Source organism: Rutidosis leptorrhynchoides, chromosome 8, assembly GCF_046630445.1.
Source record: "Rutidosis leptorrhynchoides isolate AG116_Rl617_1_P2 chromosome 8, CSIRO_AGI_Rlap_v1, whole genome shotgun sequence".
Lineage (NCBI taxonomy): Eukaryota > Viridiplantae > Streptophyta > Magnoliopsida > Asterales > Asteraceae > Rutidosis > Rutidosis leptorrhynchoides.
Genome location: NC_092340.1, coordinates 324,436,513 through 324,454,535, shown reverse-complemented (window position 1 = coordinate 324,454,535; position 18,023 = coordinate 324,436,513). Strand labels below are relative to the sequence as shown.

Genomic DNA, 18,023 nt, shown 5'->3' with positions numbered 1-18,023 from the left:
TGAAATTGCATACTGTGCTAGAAGCGCTACTAAGGGACAGGTGATGGCAGACTATCTAGCCGAAACAGCTGCCGATATGCCAGTAATCTGCGATCCTGAAGAACTCCCCGCGCCTTCTCCCAAACTATGGAACTCTATACCGATGGCGCAGCAAGCTCTGAGGGCGCCGGTGCAGGTCTAATTCTCACAGGTCTACATTGGGAAGAGCATAAATACGCGATGCGGTTCAACTTCAAGGTAATAAACAACGGGGTAGAATATGAGTCACTACTGGCTGGAATGCGCATAGCCCGAGAGTTAGGAGTAAAAAAGCTACAAGCCTATGTAGATTCACAACTAGTCGCTAACCAGATAAACGGCACATTCGACGCCAATGACAAATCCATGCAATCATAACTGGCTCTGGTCCACTCTCTAGCTGATACATTCGTCGACTTCAGAATCGGTCAAATCCCTAGGAGTCAGAACAAACAGGCGGACGTACTTAGCAAATTGGCAGCTCTCACCTTCAACCATTTGGAAAAGAAGATACTAGTAGAACAGGTTTTCAAGAAATCAACTGAGCCCGAGGTAACTATCGCGTCTGTCGAAGAGGAAGAAGCGACTTGGATGATAGATATCATAGAATTCCTGCGAACTGGGTCTTTACCTGAAGACGAGAAAGAAGAAATGAAGATCAGGGTGAAAACGCCAAATTACGAACTACGAGGGGAGGTCCCATATCGAAAATCTTATCTACGCGCGTCTTTGCACTGTGTAGGATCCAGGGAGGCTTCTACGATTATCGATGAGATTCACAAAGGATCTTGCGGATTTCACTCGGGGTCAAGGACAGTCACCGATAGAATTAAGAGATTAGGGTATTATTGGCCCAGAATGTACGCTGACACAGTAGAAAGAATAAGAGTTTGCCAAGAATGTCAATTACACGCACCAGTTAGCAGAGTGCCGCAACACCCCATGATACCTATTACGTCGCCATGGCCATTCTGAAAATGGGATATCGACATAGTAGGACCTTTCCCAAAGGGCGCTGGGAATGCCGAATACCTAGTGGTTGCTATCGACTTCTTTACCAAATGGGTTTAAGCGAAACCCCTGTACACCATCACTAGTAAGCTGGTTAAAGATTTTTTCTGGGAAAGCATTGTATATAGGTTTGGAATACCTAACAAAATTGTCAGCGACAATGGTACCCAATTCGAAGGCAACCCCTTCTGCAGCTGGTGTCAGGATTTGAACATCAAGCAGTGTTTCACCTCCGTTGCGCATCCACAGGCCAATGGCCAATGTGAGGTTATGAGCAGAGATATTGTACACGCCATCAAAGAAAGGTTAGGTATGAAGCGCAGCGGGTGGGTAGATGAGCTAACCAAAGTCATATGGGCACACAGAACGACGCACAAGAACAGCACAGGAGAAACACCATTCAGTTTGGTATACAGTTCAGAGGCGGTAATCCTGGCTGAAATAACCATCCGAGCAGAAAGAATTTTGTCATGCAGCGAGGCTGAAAACAGCGAAAGGTTGCGCACCAACTTGAATTACGTGGAGGAGCGCAGGGAAATGGCCGCAATTCGCGAAGCCACCAACAAACATCGCATTGCAAGATACTACGATAAACATGTACGGGCAAAGACATACAAGGTAGGAGATCTTGTGTGGCGCGACAACCAAGGAAGCAGGGCCCAAAACACTGGGAAGTTGGGGCCAAACTGGGAGGGACCTTATAGGGTCATTGGAATCAGTAACACTAGAGCTAACAAACTAGTAGAGCTTAAGGGAAATCCAATCAAGCGGACTTGGCATGCTACTTCGCTTAAGAAATGCTACATGTAATATAGAAATTAGGAGAATTGATCACTCACCTACTTTGTCTAGATTTACATGTAATTACTAAAAGAACGCGCCTTTATAGGTCGACCGTGTACTGCGCTATTGTAAAATCGTCTTTTCGATTATATTAAAGCAACAAGTCATTTTCAGTCGATTATTTCTTGTGCCTTTGAAAGAAGAATAGCTACTTGACTTAAACTGCACGCGCACAGTAACATACTAGCGCGTTCCTGCCTCTTCAAGGGATGACTTTCCCTAGCTCCCGTGTGGCAGAAGTTTGTTTGGTGACAGACTAGATTACTTACAGGAGAGCGACGGTCAGTGGGTTGACCTAGTTCCGCCCGACCAGACCTAGGGATCTGCGAGTCATGACTATAAACAAAAAAGCCTTGGTCGCGCTTGACCACAGTCCCAAACTAACATTTGGAAGACTCTTAGACGCGACTACGAGGGTGCGATCTAAGTGTGTATTAATTGCATATCAATAGACGCAAAGAATCGCAACGATACGCCAAGAGTACAAATCAAAAAGGTTATCGATAACAAAAATAATAATGAGAGCAATCTATACGACAGAAGCATCAAATCACGATAGTGTATTTTATTTCATAAAAATGCACATGTTACAAAATATTACATGCGCCGTGACGCATTATGATATTACAAAATAAACCTACAACTTAGAATCCACTAAATCTTGCGCCGTTACCTGCGGATCGCGCAACAACTCCTCTAGACGAGGAATAGGAATATGGCGCAAAGCTTTACAAGCTTCCCTAGCCTTCTCACGTGCATCAGGTATAAGGCAATCTTGAATAGCTTTGGGAAGAACGGTGGACATCTGAATATGTACCTTTATAATATCCCAAAAGTGAAGGCCTTCAACATCCTGTATGGCCTTCAAAGCATTCTCATATCGATCATTTATGGCATTGCTGTTCATAGCATGGTCCACTATGCGGGGAAGACCTGCCTTTAGTACCCCTAACACATGAACAGCAGACTTCGCCCGTCGCTCTGAATCAGCGCACTGATCCCTAAGCGCGCGAATAGTTTTCTCATTGTCATTATTTTGACGATTGGCGCAATCTAGTTGCGCCTGCATCTTTTTATTAGCCTGTTGCGCCCTATCAAGTTTACCGCAAAGGCTCATCACTATGTCTCTCATTATAGACATCTCGTCGCCAGAAGACCCATTTCTTGGCCCGGGGCTCTGGGCACTCTTACCCTTTGCAGAGCTCGCCGATTTAGGGCGATGTTTCTCAACGGAAGAGTCACTATCCACCTGGATGAGGGAAGGACGAGATTGGTTAGTGTCCCCTTTTGCAGTAGACTCACTCCCGACATCTATTTGAAAAGAATAAGGGTGAATAACATTAATAGAAGCAAAATAGACAACGAAGGAGACAATGACCATACCAGTACGAGCGCGCTTTGACGAAGAGGAAGTGGTTGGTCTCTTGCGCTTCTTTTGAATAGACGCGTCACTATGTAATGGAACAAGCTTCCTGCGAGGACATCACTTTGGCAAATCGACATATTGCACTACAGCTTTCTTCTTCTTTTTCTTGCGCGAAGAACTGGAAGCAGAGGCGACAACAACAGGGCGCTTGGCCAAAAAGCCTTTCCCCAAAGGCATACAGTCAACCGCCACAGATGCGGAAGAAGAAAATTTAAGATACTCGGAGAAGGGAATTGCTGCCGAGACAAACAAAAAACCGTTAAGAAGGAAGTAGAAGAAGAAAAAGTTAAAGGTTCTGCATACCTTGAAGATGGCGGCTAAAGTGAGCGGGGTCCGGCCAATGCTTGGATATCCCCCCAGCATACAACACGTTATTGCTATACGCACGTAATGGAAGAGCGCGACCCACGCACTTGTCTAACATTGATTACTCGCTTGAACTTAAAGTTAGCGCCGAATTTATGCTCCTATCAAAACCATACTGCCAGGAACCCACATTCGAAAACTCTAAAGGGATAAAGGTTCTATCTACAAAGAAATAGCATTCCTTCCAATATGGTGGGCTTTCCTCCGTTGTTTCTCCAGTAAAACGGATATTGTCGCGAAAGCGAACCAACCCGTATCAAGTCGCTCAAAATAAAATATATTCTTAAACAGATTAACTGTAGGAATAAAATCATGCACCTTGCACCACATCTGGAATTCAATGAGATGACAAGTGCTATCCGGATCTAGCTGACCCATACCTATGTTGATATGAGAAAGTAAGCGCATCAAGAAATTTGTGGGCGGAATGCACAGATTCCCCCGCTCAAAAACTACGCTATACACGGCCACTTTCCCACCATTAGAGCGATTAGCTCGGTCTGAGCGACTGGGAACAATGGGCGACAATGACCTCATGAAAGGATAGCGCGTCGCGAGGTGTACTACATATTCAGTTGAGATGGATAAAGGAATGGAACGAACTTTAGATGAATCAGCGCAATAAGCCATGCTAGGAATAGAAGTGAAGAAAAACTGGAAAATGAATGAGGAAAGCTCTATTTATAGAAGGAGAAAGGACGATTGCAAATGATCTTGACCGTACACGTGTCAGAACATGTACAGGAAAGAAGGTTAAAATTTAATGCAACGGAATAGGTGATGTGATGGTTGTCACGTCACACCTGCTATGGAGTTAGTAGTAGCTGAGTTCAACACCATGCTCAATTCTTGCGCATGATATCGAACTTGGGGGACTTAATGATATGCATACCCGATTAGCTCGGGTTGCGCATCACACTTGCACCACATGTGCACAGCCCTCGCGCTCCAGCACTCCAGGTGCAAGTAAATTCGCGCTAGGTTAAGATAGCGCGCTATATGAGGATGACGTGTCCTGTACTTGCCACGATCTCTGTAAAAGAACCGACAACTAGCAGAGAGCAACAGTACTGTTCCCTGGTCCCCTCTCCTGAACGGCCAGGCAGTACCGACAAGAAAGCAACGTGGAATACGTGGCTCCAATAAGAAAAAACAACACTATAGCTATTAATAACGGACTCGAATCACAAGGCAGGAGATCCGTTTTTGGAGAACTTACACACATACTATTTTAAGTATCTACGTACGGACTAACTGCGCTATCTAGATAGCGCAATTATACCTGCGCTACCGGACTTATAGCTTTTCACTAGACACTAGATATACAGGTAACGTTCTATGAACATAAACCCTACAACTCAGCGCGATTATCGCAGACCGGACTACCCGCCGATAGTGGGTCTATGTTTAACCACCCCCACTGAGATCCTCATCTCGCAGGGGGTTATTCACGGTAGTCCAGACCAGAGAGTTAAACCCAATTGACCCTTAAACCCCCTTTCTTTGATGTCAAGCATGAACCGAACCCGACCCGAATATTCTATGCTTGATCATCCCGCATATCACTAAATCAATCGGTATTTTTTAAAAAAGCAATCAAAATTACTTGAGGTAATTTAATGTTACTTATTTGCTTTATATTAACAATAATAGCGATTATAGTTACAAACTGGTCAATGGAGGTTTTCTGACTTTAAAATGTGTGTGTGTGTGGGTGTGTGTGTGTGTGTGTGTGTATATATATACATATATATATATATATATATATATATATATATATATATATATATATATATATATATATATATATATATATATATATATATATATATATATATATATATATATATATATATATATATATATATATATATATAACACCCTATTTTCTTTTTCTTTTTTATACAAAGCGAAAGTCTTAATTTACATAATTATTCTTAGTTACTTACAAACATGATTATCACAAATCATTTTTTAATTACATCATTACAAACGACAAGTGTTATGTAGAAACCGTTTACTTAAACATAGACTATGCATCAGAGTTCGGTTTTGTCAAACGTATCTTCAAACGTCCACTCCCGCCTAACAGGCCGATTAGAACCAAAACCTACAAGGGAGAAGGTGAGCGGGGTTACCCGAAGCTAAGTGAATAAAACCACCTAACAAGTCTAGCATACAGTACCAACTTGTACTACAACAACCATCATCAAGATACAACAACAAACAACAATGCTCCAACTAGAGGGTCGGCGGCTTGTACCGGCATACGACCCTAGCTGATCAAGCTAGAGTCTACCGATAGTACTTACTACTGAATCTCCCGTATAGTCATCCATACGCAGGCGATGCGTCATTCAGCACTATACTCAACAAACAGTAGTCAACTTGACTCAACTTGACAGATCAAGGTTGACCTCTTTTAGCTGAACCTAAGAGATCGAGATTCTAACAACAAACAGTGTACACACAGCCATTCAACAACATAACAAGGCAAGTAATACAACTAATAGCATGTAAACTCTACTCTACACGATATATTCAGCAATCTGAAACAGTATAACCTAGTAACACAACTTGCTACTATAAACTACACCCAGAGATAGTCTCACTCACCGATAAACCTTAACTGATCAGTTATCTAACTACTGAGCACCTTCTTTATTCTTATCAAATGAGAACATTATAAACAAAGTCATTATAAAGTTCTCAAAATACACAGACAACATAACGACACAATAACAACACTTAGCAAAATAATTTTCACTACCAAAGACCATCGGTTGGCTGTCAGAGACAGTCGGCTGATTGAAACCACACCATCAGTCGATGGTCTCCCCCATCGGTCGATCGTCTAAAATAATAACCACTGGTCGAAGGACTTAAACCATAGGTCAAGTCTAGTCCATCTGCCGATCGCCAGCCACCATTGGTTGATGGTTAACAACCATCGACAGAAGGTAGTTCATCAGTAGCATCTACTGCAAAAGGGACAGGTTTCAAGCACAAACTACCAAATCTCGATCCTGGACTCATTTATGACCTCTAAATCAACCACATCTTGTACACTAAATATTTTGGGACATAAACCCACAAGATTTACATCAAAACAACAACAATTTTGCCCTAAATTTGATACTATGTTGGTTAGTGATCCAGTGATAACATTCAAATGTTAATCACTTTGTTTTGATGATGACACCAAGTCTTAAGTGCTTAAAAGCGTATAGAACAACACAAGTTTACAAGCCTACATGATCTCTAGCAAACGACTGATACACATAATAAACAAGTCAAAAGAGTCCTTTGAAAAACTCTGGAAGTACACGCCTAGGTCCACGGTCGACCATAGGTCAGACCGTGGGTGTCCTGTACCTTAGTTTATGAGAAACCAGGTACACGGTCGACTCCACGGTCAACTGTGGATCGACCACATTTCTCTCTATCCAAATTTCTTGGCCAAATAAAGTTTAACCACTTTGGGGTATCTATAATTCACGAAACATGTTCCAACATGGTTAGAATAATTGTCATCTTCATATGCAAAAGAGTTTTGGTCTCTAGGATTTTAATCTCACTTAATCTCATCTAATGACGTCTTAATGACACTTTAGCTTGTGATTAAAGTTAAAAACATAAGTGTTGCTAAATGTCCTTATGTAATGACCCGGATTTTTCCGATCGTTCTATACTTATAAGACTAATATTTACATAAGCTAAACCTTACCAACATGATAAGCAATCCCAATTTGTTGAGACTTATGTTTTTTTTTTTTGAAAAGAGTTTTACACAACGTTTGACCGTCCAATTTGACCGATGATATCACGAACTATATAACACACGATAATTATACTATTATGTATATATACATATCTATACATATTTAACATGATTTAAGGATGGTTTAACATCTCATTGTGTACTAACAACAATGAGGTATAGGTATATTTTGAGACCACTAACTTAAGTTTTCAAAACGATAACTATATGTAACGTTCTTTGACATATATACTTATAATCTATAATGTGTTGGTGATTTATGTGCACCAATATGATTTTAGTGTAATGGGATTAATTTGTTAACCAAAATAATCTTGATAAATATCGAACAAGTTTGGAAAAGTGTGGAGTGCAACCTTGTTTGAACTGGCCCGGTTTGACCCAAAATAAAAGCCCGGTTTTGAGCTTCTTTCACCTTATCATACCCAGCATCTATACGTATTTACTATTGGTAAATACACATCAAATCAATATCTTTATCAGCCTTAGATCTGCCCTAGATAAGAGGGAATCTTATTTGTAAGCTAGCATACATTATTACTCAAAAATTCAACACAAAAATTTGTCCTTGTTCCTTCAACAACCAGACTGTCCTATAAGTATCACCATCACCTTGTTTTTTCATTTCATTTTTACAACCATTTTTCTCTAACCAAAAACACACTCTTAGGAACTCTAAGTGTTCTTCACAATCTCAGCAAATACTCATGAAGAACTAGCTTCAAGAACCACCTATAATCATCATAAGAAAGTTTAATCAAGATTATTTCCTATCTTTTCCAGTAGCTTTTTCCAAGTAACTTGAGGTAGTAACCTTATTCATAATCTTATTCGATTCATATTTATATAGCTATCTTATTTTGTGTTATAAAATTTTTAACAACAAGAACATAGTTTGAATGATTTCAAACCTGTTCGCAAACTAAATAGATCCTTCTAACTTAACTTTTAAAACAAAATCGGGTATCCGAAGCTAGTTTAGCTACAAAATTAATTAGAGTAAAACTAAACTAATCATATCTTTGCTAATTAATATGATATTTTATATATATTTACTTATGATTTGATTTTATATGTTTCAGGACCACCCGTAAACAACACGAGAAGATTAATCATAAGACCTCATGATTGTACGCAACACGTCATTTGACAACACGGTACTTTATGTACGCAACACGTCATTTGACAACATGGTACCATGGGTCGAGATTAATTCTGATCGATACGAATACGATGGGGTCTTTATTTATTTTATTGAGCAACTAATTGTGGACCATTAACAACAGACTACTAACTACGGACTAAGAAAATATTAAAAGTATTATAAGTATATATATATGTAACGATTACTTGAAAAGAAAATATGTTGATATATTATATATATGGTTAGGTTCGTGATATCAATCAGAGACCAAGTCGTGTTATATATCTTCAAGGCAAAAGTGAGTATATAGTCCCACTTTTAAACTCTAAATATTTCGGGATGAGAATACATGCATTTTATGATTTACGTTATGGACACAAGTGATTAAAAATATATATTCTACGTTGAGTTGTACCACTGGCATACTTCCCTGTAACTTGGTAACTACTATTTACATGAGGTATTGTAAACGCGAATCCTGTTGATAGATCTATCGGGCCTGACAACCCCAACCGGACTGGACGACCAGTATTCAACGGTTGCACAGTACTTCGTTTCGGTGACTACACTTGGTACGGTGTAGTAAGATTTCATAATAAAGGGAATATGCGACGTTGATTAAATGTTAAGTATGGTTATCAAGTGCTCAACAACTTAGAATATTTTTATTAAAACGTATATATATGAAATCTTGTGGTCTATATTTATAACGCTGCCGGCATTAAACCTATATCTCACCAACTTTATGTTGACGTTTTAAGCATGTTTATTCTCAGGTGATAACTAAAAGCTTCCGCTGCAACATGTTGAATTTAAGCAAGATCTTGAGTATGCATATTTGTGTCAAAAATAAAACTGCATATCGGAGGATTTGTAATGTAAAATATGTTGGAAGTCGTATTGTTATTATCACATGTAAAGTTTGTAAGTCAAAGATTATCGCTAAACGATAATCATTATTAAGTTGTTTAAACCTTGTATTTGTAATAAAAGCTATGGTTTGTATTGTAAAAACGAATGCAGTTTTTGAAAAATGTCGTATATAGAGGTCAATACCTCACGATGAAATCATATGTTGTTGTATTCATCCTTATGGTTAAGGTCGGGTTTTGACACCTTATGCAAGTCATTCTTTTTATATCTAAAATATATGTAGACATGATTAGGATGGTCATTAAGTCCCAACTAAAGAGATGCTCTCCACTTGATTAATCATTAAGCATTACTTACATGCTTAAGTATGCTTATTTCTTTATGCTTAGTGTAATTCCCTAGAAGTCTTCATGTAAAATAGATGGGTCTTATTTGGAGTGTTGCAAGCGACCAATGAATGCATATACTTACAATCAAATATTGACAAAAGCTTTGAAGACTTGTGATATGGTATTTGGATTCTTGTAGTTTGTCAAGGGATAAAAATTTGCATTTACCATTAAGGGAAATCAATGAAACACTAGAAGTACGATTGGGGCTTTTCTCTTTTAAGCCTAAGTTATCCTCCAAGAATGCATCCAATATAAAAGGGGTTATGCAGGTTATTCCAGATGTTTTTGGCTTCTAATTGCAGTGATCCAATAAGGGAAAGTGACAAAATTAAATGTCTCAAACGGCTACAAATTCAGAGGTCAAAACGTGCACGGTCGACCCACGATCGACAGTAAGGTGAGCCGCACAGGGTGTGGTTTGAATTTCTCTTGTCTATAAAAGCCAAGCATTGAAGAAATTGAAGACTAACCTCTTGCACTTACATTTTCATATATTTACTGATATCGTTCAAATACTATTGTAAACTATTTAGAGTGATCCTATCAAGAGTGATTGTAAACTTAGTTGTGAGTTTACTTGTAAAATATCCTCTTAAAATGATCTAGAAGATAATCAACGTTTCAATTAGTTGGAGCATTAGGATCTTGTGGTAGGAGAATTTGGAGATTGTGAATTCTTCAAAGGAACATAAGGGTTCATAAGTAGCGGCTTATCGAGGAGCTAGTGTTGTATCCGGACACTCCACCAAGTTTGGATTATCATAGTGAAACAAATTCTCAAATCGTTAGAATTGAGGAGTGGATTAAGGAAGATTAGTTAACATCTTCCCGAACCACTATAAATCTCTGTATTTGTTCTCTCATCCCTTATCTTTATATTTACATTATTTGTGAACAAACAATTCAAATCTCACTATAGTCCTCTCAAGTCCTAAATCGAAAAACTTTGTAAAAATCAACTAAGTAACTATTCACCCCCTTTAGTTACTTACAGATATGTCACAAAATCCCAACCCACTGTCATACTAGCCTCAAAGTCAAATGTCGTCTAGCAGTCAACTCTGTCATCCAAATCTCATACATATACAATATTCAAACCCCAATCCATGTCAAGGGTTTTCTAGTCTCAAAAGTTAACATACAAGACACTACATTATATGCATCCTAAATGTCACAACTAAGCACAAGCCATAACCTACTAAGTTTAGTAATAAGCCTAACGATACAGTCAGGATCTATCTATCATGCAAGCTACTCAACATAGAAACTCATACAAACATACAATAACTAATACAACTGAAGTTATACACTGAACAACACAGAGGTATTTAGAACATACCGGTATTCGTATCGTTAGCAGCATCCGTTTCATCAATAATCTAATAAGCTCTCGCCTCAGCCACATGAGGGGTCTTTCTCTTCTGTCCAGCCACAAAAGTAAAAGATCCTTCCACTGACATCGACTGTGCCCCTAGCCCTGATCGGTGTAGAAGGGCCAATCAAAAATGATCTAATTACACTAACTTAGCTAGGGTAAATAGGATTCGTTCCTCGGGAAGTCGTGGTCAAATACAAGCAATTCTCAGGAGTTGATTTTTAGTGATTAACTAAGATTATCTAAAGTAATGACTAGTTTAACAATTACTAAACAAAATGTGAACTTGAATGATTGAAGACTAGAAGTGATATCAGCTAAAAAGTCACGTTTTCACCTCGATATTAAGGCCCAAAAACAATAAAGTTCCAAAATTTATCGCCAAAATAACCGCTTCGTCGATTAAAATTGAAGAACAAGTAATTACGAAGACGGTGCTAAAAGAATCAAGAAAATTGGAGCTAAAACGAAGATTCTAGAGCAAAAATGGCAAAAGACAAGAAATCAAGTTACGATCCAGGGAATCAGCAAGCCAAACGGCCTGCCAAATGGCCTGCCTGACTCACAAATGGCCTGCCACACGCCCAGATCAAACGACCTAAGCAAACAGGCTGGTCTGGCAAACAGCCCCTGCAAACGGCCTGCCAAACGCCTTGCCAAACGGTCTGCCAGCCGTTTGCAGGCAAAAATCAAGCTTATTTAAAGGGTCTTTGTCATTCATTTCAAACACACACTTCAATTCACTTCTTTCTCTCTCTTGTAAAATATTAGTCATACTCCCAAGGCTTTCAACTTCGTGCGGGAAACCTAGTAACCAGAGAAGAACGCCGAAGATTGTATTAGGAGCGGTCTGGAGTTTGAAGTTGTCACTTTTGTATTTGGAACTCATTTAATCTACTGGTACTTCTATCCCTTGTCTTTATATAATGCCTTCCATTATTATGCTTTATTGTTGTCATGATTAGCGAGTAGTTATCTTTAGTGTATGTTATGACGCAGTCAGTTATAATGCTGAAATTATATTATGGCTTGTGTATGTTATCAAAATGCTTTTCGATTATGCTTTGAACTCAATCACTTTTCCAACTAATAGAACGTAGTTGTTGGCTCTGTTATTGGGAAGTCGCGAACCCCGATTCAGAGTACACTATCTGTGTCACCCATTGGTGAGAGAAGTCTATCGGATACAACGTGAGTTTGACTGAGGCACACCGGTTGTAGTAAGTTCATCGAGTCCTGGATTTCGAATGAGGACTCTTTCGTAGTGAAACATCTAACTAGACCCCTAGTACATTATCGGTCCTAGACCATGCTAGTGTAGTCACCAAGCATATAAACTTCATACGTGCACGTTGAAGCACAACAGTTGTTGTAAGTTGTACCTCTGCTAAGTAAGGCCATGGAACACGGTTAGTGTTGACTAGTACACTTCACCATAACGCGATTTCAATCATTGCACCCCGCTTGAGGGATTCTTGGTTAATTAAGGAACTGTTTGTTCATGGAAGTCAACTTGACTTGGCCATGGTGTTCTTTATGGTTGAACGCTTTTAAGGGCCTAACTATCTTTTAAACCAATCATTAACGAAAGCATCGAGGCACATCACATCTCTCGGATATGAAAAACCATGTATTCTATTATACTTAAGAAAGTTTAGACCATTTTGGAATGTTAATATGTCACCCAACCGAGTCGCTCAATTGGATGAGCTGTCTGAACGTGTATGCCTGTAGTCAGACTGCACGGGCGTTGAGGGTAAGGGACGTTGCTGTCTATTCAGAATCTTCAAGCCTATCGCATTACCCAGTGACATGTCTTATGACAGGGGCATGAACTAGTTTAGTAAATACAAGGTCACTGCCTATCCATGAGCCAACATTCCATAATACTGGCAAAGTAACTGATGAAATCATAGCATGCACTTGTTTTAGCTTTATATAGAATTACAAATTTTATCGTATGTACTTTACTTTATCTTATAAAACTTGAAAACCCAAAATTAGGTAATCAACCACTACTCCTACACCTTAGAATTATCTTAAGTTTTAGATATAGGTTCGATATCACTGATATCTCAAAAATACGACTCTAGGTCATACTTCCCTTATTCATAATAAGGAGTAGTAAGATCTAGGCCTCGCTAAGTATAAATTTAAAACACTGTCACCGCCTTGATTGTGGTCGATTCTGACGCCTTGCGGCCTAATGACACCGCATAAATAAATCGTCCGTTTTGACCGTACCACGGTGGTGACATCAAGTTTTTAGCGCCGCTGCCGGGGAACTGGTATCAGACAATACTGCCTCTATCAAACTCATTCACAAGGATTTAAGTGGTGTCTAAGAAAGACAGTTATACACGGACTTAGTTGTTGAATTTTCCGAACAGTCTCCAATTATATTGGAACCAAAAGGATCCTGCCTCTCCGTAGTCGGCCTTGCCACTTGGTTTGTTGAATAGTTCGTGCAAAGCTCTGTTATCGAAATACCAGGGAATCAGTAGCAAGAACCAAAAATATATCTATAATTAGGATAATTAGAATACCTTAGATTAAGATTGCCTTAGATTACCTTAGATTAATCTTAGATTGCTTTAGACTAAATTAGGAACCTATTTTATCTGCCTAAATTTAAAAATAACAAAAAGAGGCATACCCAGTGTATGACCTAAACTCGATCTAGACCAGGGCCGTTGTTATTCGTACCTAATCCAGACGCCATAATCTTTAAAGCACGTAAGGAAGCACGAGTTAGAAAACAAATGGAATTACGCGTTACTTTAGCAGAAAACACTAAACCCTCCATTGAAGGTTGAGGAGGACCGACCAGATTTCCAGAGATTCAAGGACACTCGTTCGAGTTAAAACATCACATTATACATATCATCTAAAATGGCTGTCAATTCCATGGAATACCGAATGACGATCCTAATTCTCACCTTGATAAATTCATATCTTTTTTGAACTCCTACAAATAGCCAGGATAGGACAAGATATAGTCCTGCTATACTTGTTCCCCTATTCTCTCACTCATCATGCACAGACATAGTTCAAAAGACTGGAAAAAGATTCCATCACATCTTGGACAGAGATGGCTACTAAATTTCTAACCAAATATTTCCCTCCTTCTAAACAAACCAAACTCAAGAATGACATCATTAACTTTAAACAAAGTTATGATGAATCTCTTTACACTGCATGGGAGCGATTCAAAACCCTGCTGAAGAAATGCCCTAATCACCAGTTAGAATGGTCAGCCCAAATCTGTACCTTCTACAATGGTCTTACGGTAAATTATAGGATGACGATCGATGCCGCCACTCAAGGAAATCTGATGAACCAAACCGCAGACGAAGCATGGGAGGTGCTCGAGAACATGACAATGCATCATCATGACTGGAACAGTGGTGAAACAACTTCATCATCTGCACCACTCTCCGTACTTAATAATCAAACAGAGGCCATCAAATCTCTCACAGACAAGATGGAGTCTCTTTCTAAACAACTCGGAGAATTGAAGATGCACCCGCAGCAGGTTAACCAGGTCCAGGCCTGTGTTAATTGTATAAACCCGCAACCCACTGAAGAATATCAAATTGAGTATGAAAACCCTGACAGTTCAGTCTGTTACGTTCAATACTCAGCTCGCTAATCAAATCCCGGATTCAATCAACAACCTAGGGTTAACCAATTCCAAAGAAACAATCAACCTTTTCGCTATCGTTACCCACCATATCCACCCCAACAATCTCAATTGACCCACGATCAACCACTTTCACTCACTAGTCCACCAGCTGAGGAAAATTCTCCAACCACCCAAATTACAAAAGTAGCCGACCCTACTCTCGAAATTGATGATTAGTTGACACAGTTCATCCAAGGACAACAACATCTAAATTAGAGAACTGCATCTAGACATGACCAGATGGAGATACTAATGAGAAATCAACTGGCTCTGCTCAAAAGTCTAGAAACGCGGCTCGGACAGTTATCACAACGCCTTGAAACCCTACCGCAAGGAAGGTTACCTAGTAATACTATCTAAAATCCCCACATAGAGGAAGCTAAGAAAATGGACTCAGTAATCCCAGGAGAAGAACCACGGAGAAGGTCAGCTAGAATCAAGAATAAATTGACATATACTCAACAGCTTTCCTGTGACAACCCAGAAATTTCCGACCAAATTTAAACTTTATCTTTATATTATTCCGACACGATAAGCAAAGTTTGTTAAGTTGAATCTCAAGAATTTTAAACTGTGTTCATACATTCATTTAACCTTGACCAAATTCCGTCAATTCACAAACCATTATAGGATATGATTATATATATATATATATATATATATATATATATATATATATATATATATATATATATATATATATATATATATATATATATATATATATATATATATATATATATATATATATATATATATATATACATATATATATATTATAACTTGAAAATGTTATCAAAGTATTAAATGTATAATACTTTACATGAACATATTTGTTTCAATATGATTATCGATGGAATTAGAAGATAATATCAAATGATTGATTTATCTGATACATTGTGAAATGATTACGAGTCTTTAATGAGAGGTCTACTTTGATTTAGGAAACCTTTCCTTTTTAAGAATATTCGGAAAATGGTAAAGTGAATTACAAGTAAAAACAAAGTGTCACTTAACGAGAGTTAGACAAAAGTTAGTGTAGATTCTTGTTTGATTTCTAATACTTGCTTTACAATAATTGCCTCGTGACTTTTGATAAGATAACTATTTAACTTCATATTATTTAATGTGAAAGTAAAATTGTGGAATATGGATAACTTAGAAAATGGATATCGACAAGTTAAGTAAATCGACATTTTACATTAAGATGATTTCATACGTCTATTTAACTTTTGAACCTTATCCCACGCTTCACCAACAAACGGTATTTTAAAAACTTGAAACCTATAATGAGTATATTTAATATTACTTTTCTAAAACGTTTTATGATAAAACAACTTATACTCTTATAACCTTTTTAATAAAATGATATAATTTGATTATTAAAATGTTTTTATAAATGTTTGTGCATAAATGAGTTATATCAATTTTAAGCTTTAAAATGCAAACGTTACGAAATAATACTTTCTATTATTTAAACGATTTCAAAATATATAATAAGCTTTGAATATAATTAGTTTTGAAAAACTAAATATTATATTATTAAATAGAATTTTCAAATTTATATTTCAAAATGAAAATATATATATATTTTACAATATAATAAGATATAATAATAACTTAGTTATAAAACGTTTTGATGTATATGTATATATAATGAGACGATGAATTAAAGAAGAAAATGACCACAACACTCAAATATATAAGTTACATTTCTTATAATATAATTTATCGATGATTAAGTCTAATTTTTGATAAAGGTACACATCGCGAAACGTAAAATGCTAGTTTTCTAAGCGTACAAAACGTCGTTCGAAAAACCGGAACTGAGACATTAGTCAAGTGTCAACGTACAAGTCATCGGAACAAAAATTACAAGTCAACTATACACGTAAATATTATATAATATATAATTAATTATATAAATTAAATATATTATATATTAAATAATTATATAAAAACCCGTCGGCAAGACTTTAGGACACATGTGAGTTGTAATTGGGACTCATGCACTCGCATGAGATCCCTCTCACAAATGCATGAGGGGGGTTGGTGGCAACCATGTCTTTATAATTCGATCGAAAATTGGTTTGTGAATTCAGTTTTCTTTCATCAAACACTCCGCAAAAGTGTATATATATATATATATATATATATATATATATATATATATATATATATATATATATATATATTATAAAGATAAATATTAATATTATTAATATTAGTCTTATTCTTATTATTATTAGTATTAAACATAAAATACTACGACGAGGTCATGAGCGAGTTATTTCAAAACGAGTTTTTCGAGCGGGATAGAGCTAAGAAAATTATGGGTTATAGCTATGGAGGTTATGGGTATGATTCGGGGGTATAGCTCGTGAGGTCAACCGAGTGTTTATAATCTCCGTTGCGTCTACGTAATTTCCTGCAATATTGAATCACAATATTGATATGTGAGCATTCATATCTTATCTTTTATATATTAATAGTGTATCCCTGATTAGTGCTCGAGTATATATGATCATGTATGCTTGTATGCTAAATTTTGTCATTAGATAGTTTAGGATGAATCACGAATTTGATACATATGCTACTGAGATAAGGTATATGATTTACATGTCGTTGGAAAGCTGACGAAAAATTAATAACTTTTCATTTAGGAATCGTGTGATTTCGATGAACGGATTAAAAGACATGGTCAATTGAATTAATATTAATTTTAGTATTATTATTGTTAAAATGATTATTATTACTATCGTCATTATTATCGTTATTATTATTATTATTATTATCTAAAAATTATTATTATTATTATTATTATTATTATTATTATTATTATCATTATCGTTATTAATATAAGTATTATCATTAAAATTGTTATTGTTATTATTATTACTATCGTTATTATCATTAAGGTTATTATTATTATTATTATTATTATTATTATTATTATTAAAAGTGTCGTTAATATTAAAACTATCATTTTATCAAAATTATCATAGAAATATTATTGTTATTATAAAATATCATTATTATTATCATTTTACTATTATTATTATTAAAAATTATCATTTTGAATAGAATTATTATTTTATATAAAATATTA

At 36.9% G+C, this 18,023-nt stretch overlaps 1 non-coding gene across 1 annotated transcript; it reads right to left on the bottom strand.

Annotated features, from left to right (window-relative positions):
- Positions 1–14,369: 14,369 nt before the first annotated feature.
- LOC139865198 (small nucleolar RNA R71) lies at positions 14,370–14,475 on the bottom strand. The gene has a single exon (XR_011764717.1). It is a non-coding gene; the product is annotated as a small nucleolar RNA R71 (small nucleolar RNA).
- Between the last annotated feature and the right edge of the window lie 3,548 nt (positions 14,476–18,023).